Genomic DNA, 14,296 nt, shown 5'->3' with positions numbered 1-14,296 from the left:
TGCACGTGTATGTGTGTTGTACAATGTGTGTGGCCAGGAGGGATGTGAAGTACTGAAGGAGAGTTTAAACTGGGAAATCGCAAAGAAAGACGTTAGGGATCGGACAGTATTGGTGAATTCCTTACAGATGAATATCAAACATCAAAAGCGTGAACTCAGTGAACGTGGCTGCTTGGTGACAACACTCAGCCTTTGGCATTAAAGCTCCACCACATGAGTGGAAAATGGCCAAGGTAACGCCCGCGAATTTTGATGCGCTTATCTTCAATCAGCCCGGTATTTACATCAGAGTCAATGGTGCAGAATTCAAGTGTTCGTTCAAGTGACTGTAACGAAATGAAATAGTCAGGGGCATAATCGTATCTCTGGAGACCGATCCTCTGTATAAATCGAGGTGTTTGGAAAGGATCAGCTCAGAGTGTCTGCCGGAGCTGTAGATTCAGCGCCCACACATTCTCACGGAAATGGTGTATCCAGTCATCTGGCGGATAGAGGACGTCTACTATCCTTTTATTTCAGCCTTTGGAATTCCCGGTAAGCCGCAGTGGTAGCAATTCTAATATTGTGATTACTTCTGTCGCTGGTTTCTACTGTTTCCACAGTTCGCAAATATTCCAATTTTCAGGAATTGAATGTAAGCACAAAGAATGTGGATTGTGGCATTTGGATCTGAAGACCGCTGCAGAAATGTCGCTATTCCCCCAAAACCTGTGGAACGCAACGGGTCAGGCAGTGATCTCTCAGTTGCCTGTGTTCGATGGTCGTTTTTTGTAGCAGGTGACCTGCATTTGGAAATATCGTTCCGCATAGATTATACCATCAGTAGGAATCTGTATTCAGATCATATTCTTCTTATTTTACTGCATAAACTCCTCTCCGTCTCCGTCAGTTCTGCGACTTCACTCCACCTTCCCACCGGTAAAGGCAACAATAAAGTGAAAACATGAAAGGATCCGGTCACACTGCTGCATTGCTCTTTGTTCAGTATATTCCCTACAAACTTTTCCCTGTTTCTTTTCCAGTAAACTTGGTGGCGATTGTGATCCTGTCCCGGGGAAAGTGCGGTCTCTCCAAATGTGTCACTCGGTACATGGTTGGAATGGCAGCGGCCGATCTCCTGGTCGTTATCTCCGACCCGCTGCTGAGGTGGACAGCTTTGATTTATTTTCCCCGTTCATTCCTGGACATCACCCCGGTGTGCAGACTCCGTACCTGGTTGATATTTGCGAGCACTGCGACCTCTGTCTGGCTGACTGTCGCTTTCACCGTCGATCGATTTGTGGCTATTTGCTGTGAGAAGCTGAAAACAAAATATTGCACCGAGAGAACGGCGGCCGTGGTTATCGGGGCAGTGAGTGTGCTGGCCTGTTTGGAGTGTGTTCCCTGCGGCTTTATACACGAGCCTAGAGAGATAGTTGATGGTGTTCCCTGGTACTGTGTTTATACCGCGAGCTACAAATCCTCTCCCTCATGGACGGTATTTACGATGTTTCACCGCATTTTAACCCCTTGTGTCCCATTCTTTCTGATTTTACTGTTCAATATTCTGACTGTCAGGCGGATTCTAGCGGCCAGTCGAGCCCGCAGGGTGCTGCGGGGACAAAAGAGTGGAGAGAATGACAAGGACCGGGAGATGGAGAACAGACGCAAATCCATTATTTTGCTCTTCAGCATAACCGGTAGTTTCATTATGTTGTGGGTTACACAGCTGGTATTTTATATCTATCAACAAATTTCAAGGAGTTTTGTTTACTCTGTCACGGATCCCCGTTACGTCACAGAACACACATCGGGAATGCTGCAGGTTCTCATTTCCTGCATCAACACGTGTATTTATGCCCTGACTCAGAGCAAATTCCGAGGGGAACTGAAGAATGCGGTGAAATACCCAATAAGTCGGATTTTGAAATTCATTAAACATTAGAAACAAATGGTGTACGTTATGAGGTTTCAGCTACTATCCTGTCCCCTATTCTGCATCCCCAACCCCCCACTAACGGGTAAATAAATATATAACCATATAACCATCACAGGCCATCTCGGCCCTCCTAGTCTGTGCCGAACTCTTAATCTCACCTAGTCCCACCTACCCGCTCTCAGCCCATAACCCTCCACTCCTTTCCTGTCCATATACCTATCCAATTTTTCCTTAAATGACACAACTGAACTGGCCTCTACTGCTTCTACAGGAAGCTCATTCCACAAAGCTATCACTCTCTGAGTAAATAAATACCCCCTCGTGTTCCCCTTAACTTTCTGCCCCCGAACTCTCAAATCATGTCCTCTCGTTTGAATCTCCCCTACTCTCAATGGAAACAGCCTATTCACGTCAACTCTATCTATCCCTCTCAAAATTTTAAATACCTCGATCAAATCCCCCCTCAACCTTCTACGCCCCAATGAATAGAGACATAACTTTCCAACCTTTCTCTGTAACTTATGTGCTGAAACCCAGGTAACATCCTAGTAAATTGTCTCTGCACTCGCACTAATTTATTGATATTTTTCCTATAAATTGTATTGATATCTTTCCTATAAAATGTATTGATATATTTTCTATAAAATTTATTGATATCTTTCCTATAAACAATGTAAACAATTTGATGAACAGTACAACACAACAAACACGAGAAAATCTGCAGATGCTCCAAATGCAAAATAACGCACACAGTCAGAGTCCTGCTGAGGCGTCTCGACCCGAAACGTCGACTGTGTTCTCTTCTCAACAGCTACTGCGTTGTCTGATGAATTTCCTCAGCATTTTGGGTGTGTGGATTAGAGTTTGCAATGACTGTTAACAGCCGATCCCGACGGTGTCACTGGCCCTAGAATCCCAGAGTAATTTCCTACCCCCACCAAACACGCCCCCCCCCCGCAAACTTCCGATCCAATTAAATTGAAGTTTGAATCTAACCCTATACCGTTGATTCACAGTTCTATTGAAGCTGCCTGATCTGCAGATTATTTCCGTCTGTAACGAGTGCTCCTACTCACGCCTGGGCGGTTCCTTCTTGCAGACACTCCTTATCCTCTTCCTGTATCTGCAGGCTTTTCTTCTCTCTCAACTTGGTGTCAGCCAGAAATAGAATTCAGAGCTTCAACTGGTTTATACATGTCGAGAGAGAGAGAGAGAGAGAGAGAGAGAGAGAGAGAGAGAGAGAGAGAGAGAGAGAGAGAGAGAGAATGAAATTTGTCTTCAATGGGTTCTTTGTTTCCTGACGGACTGCATAGAGACGGATTTCAAGGATGCATATAGAAAATATTCTTTGAAAATAAATTTACTTTGAACATTTGAAATCTGATTTTGTTCTTTTTTAATTTAAAAGCCAATCATATCGCTTCCCACCTTATACTGTTTTTGCAATTTATATGCCCCCAATTTTAACTGACATATCTCAACTCTGTCTTCTGCAATAATCCCAGGAATTCCAACAGTGACGTACACTGAATCACTGAAGGTGCACAAACAAGTGGAAAGAATGAAGGCATCCAATGGGATACCTGTCTTCTGTTGCCGGGCACAAGAAGATGAGTGTGAGTTTCTGTGGCGTTCCGAGGAATGTATGCTTCATAAAGTAAAAATCCGGAACACAGAGCCTTTGCGGATTATGCAGACAGGTATTTAAGGACCATTTTCTTGAACACTTGATTCATCAAAATAGCTGGCAACAGACCAAATGCTGAATTGAAAGAGAGAGATTTTCGATGATCAGCTTTCACACGATGGGCTCTGTCTCTGCATTGGGAATCTGCAACAGAGAACTTCAACCGAACTGACCTGAAACATTCGAAAACATTGTAATAAATTTCTATTGATCGAGGGTAAAATAATGAAACATCATTTTACATGGGAAAGGGGTGAGGCATAGTGGATAATACTGGAGAGAATTCTGAAAGATTGGTCAACGGATGGGATCAACCACTGTACAGCATAGAAACAGGCCAATCGGTCAATCATATGTGTGCGCCCACTATCAGATCTATCTATACTAATTAATTCCTTGCTCATTGAAATGTCTGTGCAAATGCCTCAAGAGTTGTAGGGTCATAAAACACTACTGCATATAACCATGCACATTATCCTACCTAGAAACCCCGAACCATTAATCTGTCAACTCCTATCAACTGGAGCCGATCCAGAGAGCGAGCGAGAGAGTGAGAGATCGTAAGGTAGAACTCAAGGTAGAGAAAACGAGTTTGGGAGCTAAAGTGAAAGAGCGAGAGAGAGAGAGAGAGAGAGAGAGAGACAGAGGGAGAGAGAGGGGAGAGACAGAGAAAATTTCAGAGGCAGACGGACAGGCAGCCAAATGGACAAACAGATATTAATGTTTTGAACCTAACAACAACATACACCGTTCAGGGAAATAGGACCTAATCTGATCTTATCCTGATATCTATCAATATGATATTTGGCTGTGCCAACACTGTTCCTATGCAAAGAACTCTTGAATAGTGGCTAAAAATACTGTAAAAATATAGCAAAAATAAAACAGAAGCAGAAACGTGATGACAAACAAGAGAAAATCTGTAGACGGGATAAATTCGAGCAACTCACACAAAATGCTGAAGGAGCTCAGCAGGCCAGGCAGCATCTAGGTAAATTTATCAAATGCACGGAAAATCCGCTGAGTACCTCCAGCATTTTGTGTGTTACAACAGAAACAAAATAATTAATGAAACAGCGTTTCTGTTAATTCTGAAATCATGTTCGTTGGAGGATAATTAGAAAGAAGTCACAAAAAGCAACGATTTATATACAGAACGACCTGCTCGAGATGAAAGTGATTTGAGGAAAAGTTCTAACACGAGGTCAGGGTGAAAGTTAGAGGCATAGTTAATGAAGTCAACGAGCTCAGCATGCGTGCATGAGACAGCACCAATGCTGTCGTCGCCTCTTTCTATTTTTTCTTTTCAGCTAGTCCTGACGAAGAGTCTCGGCCCGAAACGTCGATAGTGCTTCTCCCTATAGATACTGCCTAGCCCAGGCATGGGCAAACTACGGCCCGCGGGCCATATGCGGCCCGTTAAGCTTTTTAATCCGGCCCGCAGAACTTGATGAAATTATATTAATAAACCTTGTTAACATTTTTTCCACGCAATTCTGGCGTTTTCCCAACGGATGACGCACTCTATATACATTGACCTTTGTTGAGGTGCAGCGTATGACTCCACATTTGCGCTTTACTCTTGTCGGCTCGACCTATTTGTGTGAACAGGCGTTCAGCGTCATGAACATCAACAAAGCCAGCCACAGATCCAAGTTAACAGACCAAAACCTCAGATCCATACTGAGAATCGCCACAACAATACTAAATCCAGACTTTGATGCGCTGGCTAAAAAGGGAGATCAACAACACTATTCCCACTGAAATTAAAAATAAGTTTATTCGTTGTGTTATGTAAAAAATGCATTTGAAAATATCTTTTTCAATAAGTCTTACATGTTACATGTCATTTCTGTTAAGTGATGGACATGAGTAGTGTGCAGGTGCACGTACGTTCTCAAAATAAAAAAATGCGCTCCAGATCAAATAATGCGCTCCGCATACTGGCACACTATCATTGTTCTGTCTTTTTGCTGGTCGTTGTTGAGTTTTGGCGCAGGGGACAATTGAATAAGAAGGAGCAGGACAAGTAGACCTGCATCTCCTACCGTATTTGAAATAAAGACAGTCAGGAGGAGAGTGATGATGATAAAATCTTGAAGGACAACAGAACTTTCAGTGCATTAAAATAATAACTGTTACTATTTTAAAAAGCTGTATTTTATTCATTTAATTTTCAGTGTTTTAAAAGTCATTTCAATAAATAGCTAAATACCATGGGACTTCAAAGACAGATATTTTGTTGTAATGCTTTTATTCATTTTCAATTGAAATTAAAGCACATGTTTTCTACATATCCCATGATATTTTAGTTTCTCTTATGAGGTGTATTACCAAAACACTCCGTCCATCTGCTCCTGGTCCGGCCCCCCTGTCAAATTTTAGAACCCTTTGTGGCCCACACGTCAAGGATACACATTATACCGAAGGATAGGCAGAAAGATAGAGGGACGGCTTTGTTCTGTTGTCTAAAGATTAAATCAAATCATTAGAAAGAGGACCTATAGGATCGGAAGGTGTCGATTTATTTTAGATAGACCTGTGATCGAATTCATCCTGAAACAAGAAGGAAAAGCTGATGACGGATGTATCAGAATGTCAGTGGAACAAAGGAAATTACAGACGCACGAGAGGAGTTACCAGAATTGATTGGGGGGGGGGGGATTCTAACAGTCGTAGCAATGACTGCTATTACGGAAAGGTTTTAGAAGGCACGCAATACATGTGTTACAAAGAGAAGAAATATCATAAAGGGGAAATGACAGAACTGTGTCGAAAAAGAGAAGACAAAGCCAACTTATTAGTCAAACACTAGTCACGTAAAAGAGAAAGAATTAGTGGGGTTAGAGAACTGGGATGTTCTTAAACTGAAGGCAACCAAAAAAAGTCAATAAGAAGGCATTGAACAAATAAGAAATTACGCCAGCCAATCATATTAAAGGAGATACCAGCATTTATTTCGATATACAAAGTGAAAGCGAAAGAGTCGAGAGTAGATATCGGACAGCTGTAAAGCGATGCTGCACAGACAGTAAATGGGAACAATGAAATGGCGGTCGCGCTTTAACATATTGCATGAGTTTTCGCCGTGGAAGACAGTAACAGTGTGGTGGAAGTTCCAGATGTCAGGATTCATGAAAAATTCCACAATCAGAGTTGTTATGTTTCATTATGTTCTGCATACGTACGAGTAATTTTCCTGTCACATTAGACGTACTTCAATGCTACCTGATCCTTCATGGCAGCAATCGTTTAGTAGTCTCTTTATCATAGTAGGACATTAGCTGGTGCTCGGTGTTTAGCCCTCTGGATTTAGGATATTTAGAAATGCTTTCCGCAGACATGCCAAGGGAAAGGACTCAGCGACTAAGAATAGGAAGCAAGTGTTCGGAAATAGAGCGGGTAAATTGGACAGCAGGGTGGAAGCTGTTGACTTGTCCGTGCTCCACATGGGTGCCGGAAGTAGCATCAATAGAGCCGTCGATATACCGCTGAAGAATTTTGTAATGTCACGAGTGTAGGCCTGGAACATGGACTGCCCCACCTAACCAATGAAACCAGGACATTACTGAAGCCCATGCGGTGACCATGGTGTGAAGAAGGTTAATGAAGCAGAAGGCAAATTTAGAGTTGGAAATAGTTCTCGCAGAACAAGAAGTGTTGGCCATGAAGAAATGAAAATATGGTGGAAGAAGACATAAAGCTGGAATCAGGAAAGGAAGGTCGATGTAGACTAAGAAAATATCTTTGGTTTTGCCATCTTATTGGATAAAATAGGGATCCGAAATTATTCAGACTGTGATGCAATCTTCATTTTCTGATCTGTCTTTTGATCTGTCTATTTGCATATACTCTGTCCAGCCGGCTGACTGTTTGAAAATGTTCCTTTTATTCTTGTGAATACAGACACACAAAACATGAGAATTTTACCTGTGTTCTGGCTGGTGCTCAACCTAGAGAAAACGGGAATAAATGCTGCACTGGAAGCTGGGTCAGTGAATGTTTGGAGATCTTGACTCTTGCTGAATACTGGGTGTTCAGTACTTTCTCAGCAACTGGGGTTGAGACGGCGCAAAGCAGGGGCCTGGTCCTGGGCGGGTGGGCTGAGCTCAGTTCGCAGCTTTTTTTTTTAAGAACCGGACTACTGAGGTGACTGGATCTTTCAACGAGCTCTTTCACTGCTCCCTGAACACGGACTGAGTCACTGCGTAGTTAAAGGTATCGGTGCTGTAACTTAAGTTCGCTAACACGTAGCCAACTTGTGTCAAAATATTTCCGGAACCAATGCTCTCCTCTTTTGCCCATTTGCGCGGTTACAGACGAATTATACGACAACCGTCAGCCACAGGAGGTTAAAGCCTCCAGAGAGGGTGAAGAGCAAAACCACAGACCTCTTCCTGTTCTCCATCTCTGGGTCTCTACTGTTCGCTCATTTACTCTGACCTCTGAGTCCCCTCGGGACACGACTGGCGACTAATAAGTGCCTGACCATCAGAATTATAGCGAATGGCAGCAGTGGTGTTAAAGCGGTATCGAACTAGTCAGGTCCAACACTACATTTGTCAGTGAAATAACTTGGCTTGGGATCGCAGTATCACGGGATATTTTCAATAATTCCCCATGTTCCGTTGTGAAGTAAAACGGAATATTTTTCAAATAATTATTCCAGTTGTTGTTTGCAAAACAGCCGCAGTTTTCTCGGTGCAACTTTTAGTTTTCAGCTTCTGGCAACGTATGGCACAAATCGATCAAATGTAAAAGTGACGGTGAACCAGACTGAGCAATTTGTGGTTATTGGACTCAATATGGGTATAACAACGCACACTGGAGTGATGTCCAGGAAACTCAGTGAGAAGTAATGATAATTAATTTGAATCAAGATAACTTCAGTAACAATGACCAACAGATCCGCCACCTCCATGTCCACCAGGTAGCGTCTGCAGATACCGCATTTACCCCGGGACAGGATGATAAACGCCATTAAATTTATTGGGGTGTCAAAAACGAAAAAAAAACAGACATCTGTTGAACTGTCATTCATTGGATCTGAGGGCACATTCAGATCTCTTTGTGAAATAATATGCATCAGTGCAGGAAGTATTTTAGTTCAGAAATACCAAGGTGTCATTGGTATGTTGGACTTATAGCCAAAGGGAGAAGATGAATGCTTTGATCGAATCAGCAGAAAGCATCAATAATTACAATGGGTCAGAGGGGCAGCTTCAATACTAACAAGAGGTTACAGGGAAAGCACGAATATATGATGCAGTTCATTTAATATTTAATATTTATTGAGATTCAGTATGACAGCATCAAAATGTAAACGGGGGAGAGCGAGAGAGAGAGAGAGAGAGAGAGAGAGAGAGAGAGAGAAAGAGAGATGGGAGTGAATATTTAAAGTACGTCAGAAGGAGATCGCAAGTCAACGAGATAGCGTAAATATTTCTGAGGGCTCACCGTGAAAGGGTCAAAGTTTAGGGGCAGTCCGGAATGAGCGTTAAAATATACAACTGTTCACAGAGTGCGTATCAACATTTTCAGGGGATTACCCAGACAACGCTGATCTTTACTGACTGTCATCGGGAACACAACAACTTTCAGACGGCATTACCCTGGAGAGCGACAATATATGCAGACAGGGAAGATGCTGTGAGCAACCTATGCATCAGAGAATGACATGTGATGGTCTGGGGAGAGACAAATGTCCTTACACAGCCGCAGAACATAGGGACGTCCCTTTAGAACGGAGAGGATGAAGAATTTAATTAGCCAGAGAGTGGAGAATCTGTGGAACTCTTTGCCACGGTCAGCTGTGGAATTCAACTTGTTGTATATATTTACGGTAGATTTGGAGAGATTTTTGATTGTTCAGGGCATGGATGGATACGGGAAGAAGGCGGATAGATTAGAGCCGAGAGAAAGCTTAAATCAGCCAGAATGAAAAGGCGAATGCAGACTTATTGGGCCAAATGGCCTGATTCTGCTCCTATACCTTATGGTCAAACAATGAGCTCAGATCAGCTGGCATATCCAGAGGTTGCAAAAGGAAAAGGGTAAGGTTGAAGAGCGGGTATTTACTGGGGTCTCACGATCAGAAATGATCTACAGGAGCTGTCTGATAAATCGTTTTAATTGATGTTTATAATTTCACAGGAGGAAACTGAGGAAGAGTTTTGTTGAGAAGAAGAGTGATCCAGGAGGATACCCAGAAGTGAGCAAATCAGACATGGTATCAGGAGAGTGACCGTGACGTGGTTTCCTGTGTCACGGGTACAGACAGTCGTCCCAAGTGAGGAGTTCGTGTGGAGATGCAGCTTCCCTGGAGGTGGAGGAAAGAGAACACACCAACAGATGGTACCAGCTGTGAGAAAGCTTGTCAGCTTTGACCACGAGCCAAATGTACCATAACCTTCAGAATTAATTAAAAAATCATTCTGAGTGTTTTTGAAATTTCAGAAGCAGGAGAGATGTGATCACATGTGCAGAGGGCAGTGGTTGGGTCTCCACCAGACCCTCAGTGAGATGGTTCAAGTTTATATATTACCTGGACAGAAACAGAATTTAGCAGTGGCGACAAATGATGCAGTCTGGTTTATTCCAAGTTGGGGAGGGGTGTGGAATTGGAACTCAATGCCTTGCAGTACCACCATCGTTAATTTATCATGTCCGGAGTGGTGGATCGCACAGCATGGAAATAGGCCTTTGGCCGTCCATACCTGTTCTGACCATCCTCTTACTGTCTACACTGGTCCTGTTTATCAGCACTGGGTTCATAGCCCACTGCTCCTCTGCAGGTTAAATGCCCTTTCACGGCTTCCCCCACCACCTCGGGTAGATTGTTCTAAATTTTAACTACCCTTTGGCTAAAAGTTTTTATCCTCAGCTCCTCTGCTTAAATCTATTCTCTTTGACGTTGAGACCCTGCAGGAATATGGCTTATATGGCAGCGGTGAGGCCTTTGGTAACGTGTAGCATGAAAAGTTGCTGTTGAAAGTCAGATGGCATGGGGTCCAGGGAGAGGTGGATAACTGGATGCACAGTTGGCTTGATGGTAGGAAGCAGAGAGTGATGGTGGGAAATTGTCTATTGGATTTGAAACCTGTGCCTATTGATGCTTCCCAGCGTTACGCCCATTGCTACTTATCATCTATATCACTAATTTGGTTGTGAATGTTCCGGGTATGGGCAGTAGGTTTGCAGTAAGTAAGCTCAAGTATTTTTTTTTTTTTGAAATATGGTAAGTATAAACAAACCGTTCGGTTTCCCTCTCCACACTTGGCCTCTTCCTTTCTCTACCATTATCTCGTCCTTCCGGCACCTGCCCCTCGACACCCGCTTTCTTTTTCAAACCATCTTCTACCTTCTTCCTCCAGATTAGTATGGATGTGATTTATTTTAAGGGAAATTGAGGAGGGAGCTTCTTCACTCAAAGCTGGTGAGAGTGCGGAATGAGCTCCCTGTGGAAATGGTGGATGCGGGTTCGATTTCGACACTTCAGAGAACGTCAGGTAAGCACATTGATGGGAGGTGGCGAGAGGACCTTTGTGCAGGCAGATGGGACGAGGCAGAAAATCAATTCGGCATTAATCAGAAGGATCGAAGGGTGTGTTTCTGTGAGTTTGTGCTCTGTGACTCTAATAATATTCTGATTTGTAATTTCCACAGTTCTTTGTTGCTAATGACTGAACCCAGAAATTTACAGAATAGGTGAGAAGGCTGCCCAGTGACTGTTCCTGTGCTCAAAGTCCGACGTCCCATCACTGAGCTGATATTTGTTTTTTAATTTCCATTTTTCTTCACTCTGTCTTTCACTCAACAAGTTCATTGTTCACAGAAATCACAGAGCTCACAGAGAAGGGAACCCCGACAGAGGATTCCCGGCTCTTCCTCGGCCTGGTGATGGGGAAAGGTTCCCAGTCGCTGGGGTTGACTTTGGTGTGGAAATCGTTTCTGGAAGTGAGGAATGGGTCGGCAAAGTTGAACAAAATGCTGAAAGAAGTTTTGGAGTTCCGTATGGCAAACAATAAAAATAACACATGCTGAACTGAATATCGCATTGAAACATTGTAAAGTGAACAATGTTACAGAACATAGTCATAGAACATGTATCTGCCTCAACACCACACCTGGTGCGTATTCCAGCCACCCAACATTATGTGTCAAAGAACTTGCCTCATCCATCCTTTGAGCGTATCTCCTCTCATATAAAATTCCTGGCTTCTGGTAGTAGATATTTCAACACTGGGAACAAATTAGCGTTTGTCTACTTTATCTATGTCTCTCAAACATCGTTAAAACCTCTTCCAAAACTACCCGCATTCCCCACTACGCCACTTCGAGAAAAGAACGTAAGTTTGGCCAAACAATCATTATAGCATGCGCCCTCCAATCCAGGCAACATACTGGTAAATCTCATCGAGAACCCTCTCCAAACCCTTGACATTTATATATAATGGGGTGAGGAGAACTGTATGAAATACTGCAGATGTGACGTAACTTCAGTTTTATAAATCTGCAACATAAACTCCTGACAATTAAACTCAATTTCTTGACTAGCAAATGCGAAGATGCTATATGTCTTCTTCACCACTTGATCAAATGATGTAGCCACTTAAAGGGAATTATGAACTTGGTCATTGAACTTGATCTTTCTGCTCATCACCACTTTTAAGATTCTTTCATTTAACAGAGTAATGTCTCTTCACACTTGCTATAAGTAGTAGTAGACAGGCGTCGGTCCCAGGGGACAGTCGGGTAGCGTCTCTGGTGTATTGTGTGCTCTCCAGGGCGCAAGCCTGGGCTGGAAGTTTGGACACGCAGGGTCCTCCCCCTTTGCACATCGCTGATGTAGTCCAAGGGAAAGGCAGGCGTCGGTACAGCTTGGCACCAGTGTCATCGCAGAGGCTAATGTTGTAGGTAACATAAATCTGCCTTAGGGACCCCGGCTCCGGATTTCTTCCTCGGGGTTTAATCCCGAATAGTTTCTCACGGGTGGGTGTGGCTGTAAGGATGCAGAGTTTTAAAATCAGCGTTCTTCTCCTAGGCGGGCTGCTGCCCAAGGCTGACAAGCCGCATTTTCCCGAAGTAAATGGTTTTGAGGTGCCAGTGGTCCGTCTTTGCCTCTTCTCTTGTCAGCAGTAACAATTCCACCGGGCCTAATAACTAAGTCAAACGTTGAGACTAAGAGTACATAGAGGCTGTTAGTGACGCACGCCAGTTGGAACACTTTATAGGTAATGGGAGCTTATCCCCACTATGACTCCCGGCTCTGAGAATCCGTGTCGAATTGCAACGTTTAATATTTGGCTAGGTACTACTCCAACTGCCACTTCCCCAACAATATCTGCAACTGCAGAGGTTCCAAATCAGATCCCTTCGGAACACTACTAACCACAGACCTGCAGCTCGAATAAGTCAATTCGTTTACATCCCTCTGTCTGTTACGGCATCGCCAGTTATGAATCCAAATGGCCAACACATCTTACATGTTTGGTTGAGGCTCTGATATCACTGGCCACAGAAGTAGCTTCAGAGATTTCGAGCGTGGAACATATTAGACCTTGGTTCACAAAAGGCTGTAGGAATAAGCTTGTAAATTAATGCCCAGTGAGTCTTACTTCAATGTTGACAAAATATTGAACAGTATTCCTAGAAATAGGATTTCCGACAATTTGGAGAACCATAACCTGATTATGGATAGTTAGTGCTGCTTTGCGAAAGCAGGTTATGCTTTGCACACTCGCTGAATTCTCTGACGTTCTGACAAAGCATAGAACCATAGAACACTACAACACAGAATAGACCCTTCAGCACTCCATGTTGTGCCGACCAATATAATAATTAAAAATTGTACTAAACCCACACTACCTCATAAACCTCCATTTCTCTTTCATCCATGTTGGATGACCCAGGGTAAGACAAGTGAAGGGATTGCTGGGGACTTGCTCAATTTCTATATGACCTCTCTAGCCACCGGCGAGTTACGTAAGGACTCGTGAGAACCCATCCATTATTCCAAACGGGAATGAGGGAAAAACCTGCAAAATACAAAAAGGTTGAGTTGTCGTCAGTGCTAGGGAAGTTATAAAGCACTGGTGAGGCCTCACCTTGAGTGTTGTGATCACATTCGGGCCCCTCGTCTTAGAAAAGTTGTGCTGCCATTTGAGAGGGTCCAGAGGAGGTTCACAAAGATGATTGCAGGAATAAACAGGTTATCATATGAGGAACTTTGATGGTTCGCGCTCTGTTTCTCCTCATCCTTCTGAATGCCCGTGAACACAGGCCCAGAGCCATCAAGCGCAGTCTGACAAGGCCTTTTCTTGGCCCTTTCTGGCTCTCCTAATATCATTCTTAAGCTCCTTCCTGCAAACCTTATAATCTTCTAGATTCATATCATTAACTAGTTTTCTAAACTTTTCGTAAGTTCTTCTTTTCTTCTTGACTAGATTTGCAACAACCTTTGTGCACCACGGATCTTGTACCGTACCATCCTTTCGATGTCTTATTGGAACGTACCTGTTCAGAACCCCAGGCAAATATCCCCTGAAGAGTTGCCACATTTCTTCGATACGTTTCCCTGGGAATATTTGTTTCCAATTTAAGCTTCCATGTTCCTGCCTGATAGCCTCATATTTCCCCTTACTCCAATTAAACTTTTTCCCTAATTTGTCTGCTCATATCCCTCTCCAATG

The 14,296-nt window shown here is 43.3% G+C and overlaps 1 pseudogene; it reads left to right on the top strand.

The window, feature by feature from the left end:
- LOC132388381 (general transcription factor II-I repeat domain-containing protein 2-like) overlaps positions 1-12,746 on the top strand; it is a 64,567-nt pseudogene extending 51,821 nt beyond the window's left edge.
- Positions 12,747-14,296: the final 1,550 nt, after the last annotated feature.

This window comes from Hypanus sabinus, unplaced genomic scaffold (assembly GCF_030144855.1).
Source record: "Hypanus sabinus isolate sHypSab1 unplaced genomic scaffold, sHypSab1.hap1 scaffold_311, whole genome shotgun sequence".
NCBI classification, from domain to species: Eukaryota; Metazoa; Chordata; class Chondrichthyes; order Myliobatiformes; family Dasyatidae; genus Hypanus; species Hypanus sabinus.
The sequence above is the reverse complement of the archived record's forward strand: the minus strand, read 5'-3'. Positions and strand labels throughout refer to the sequence as shown.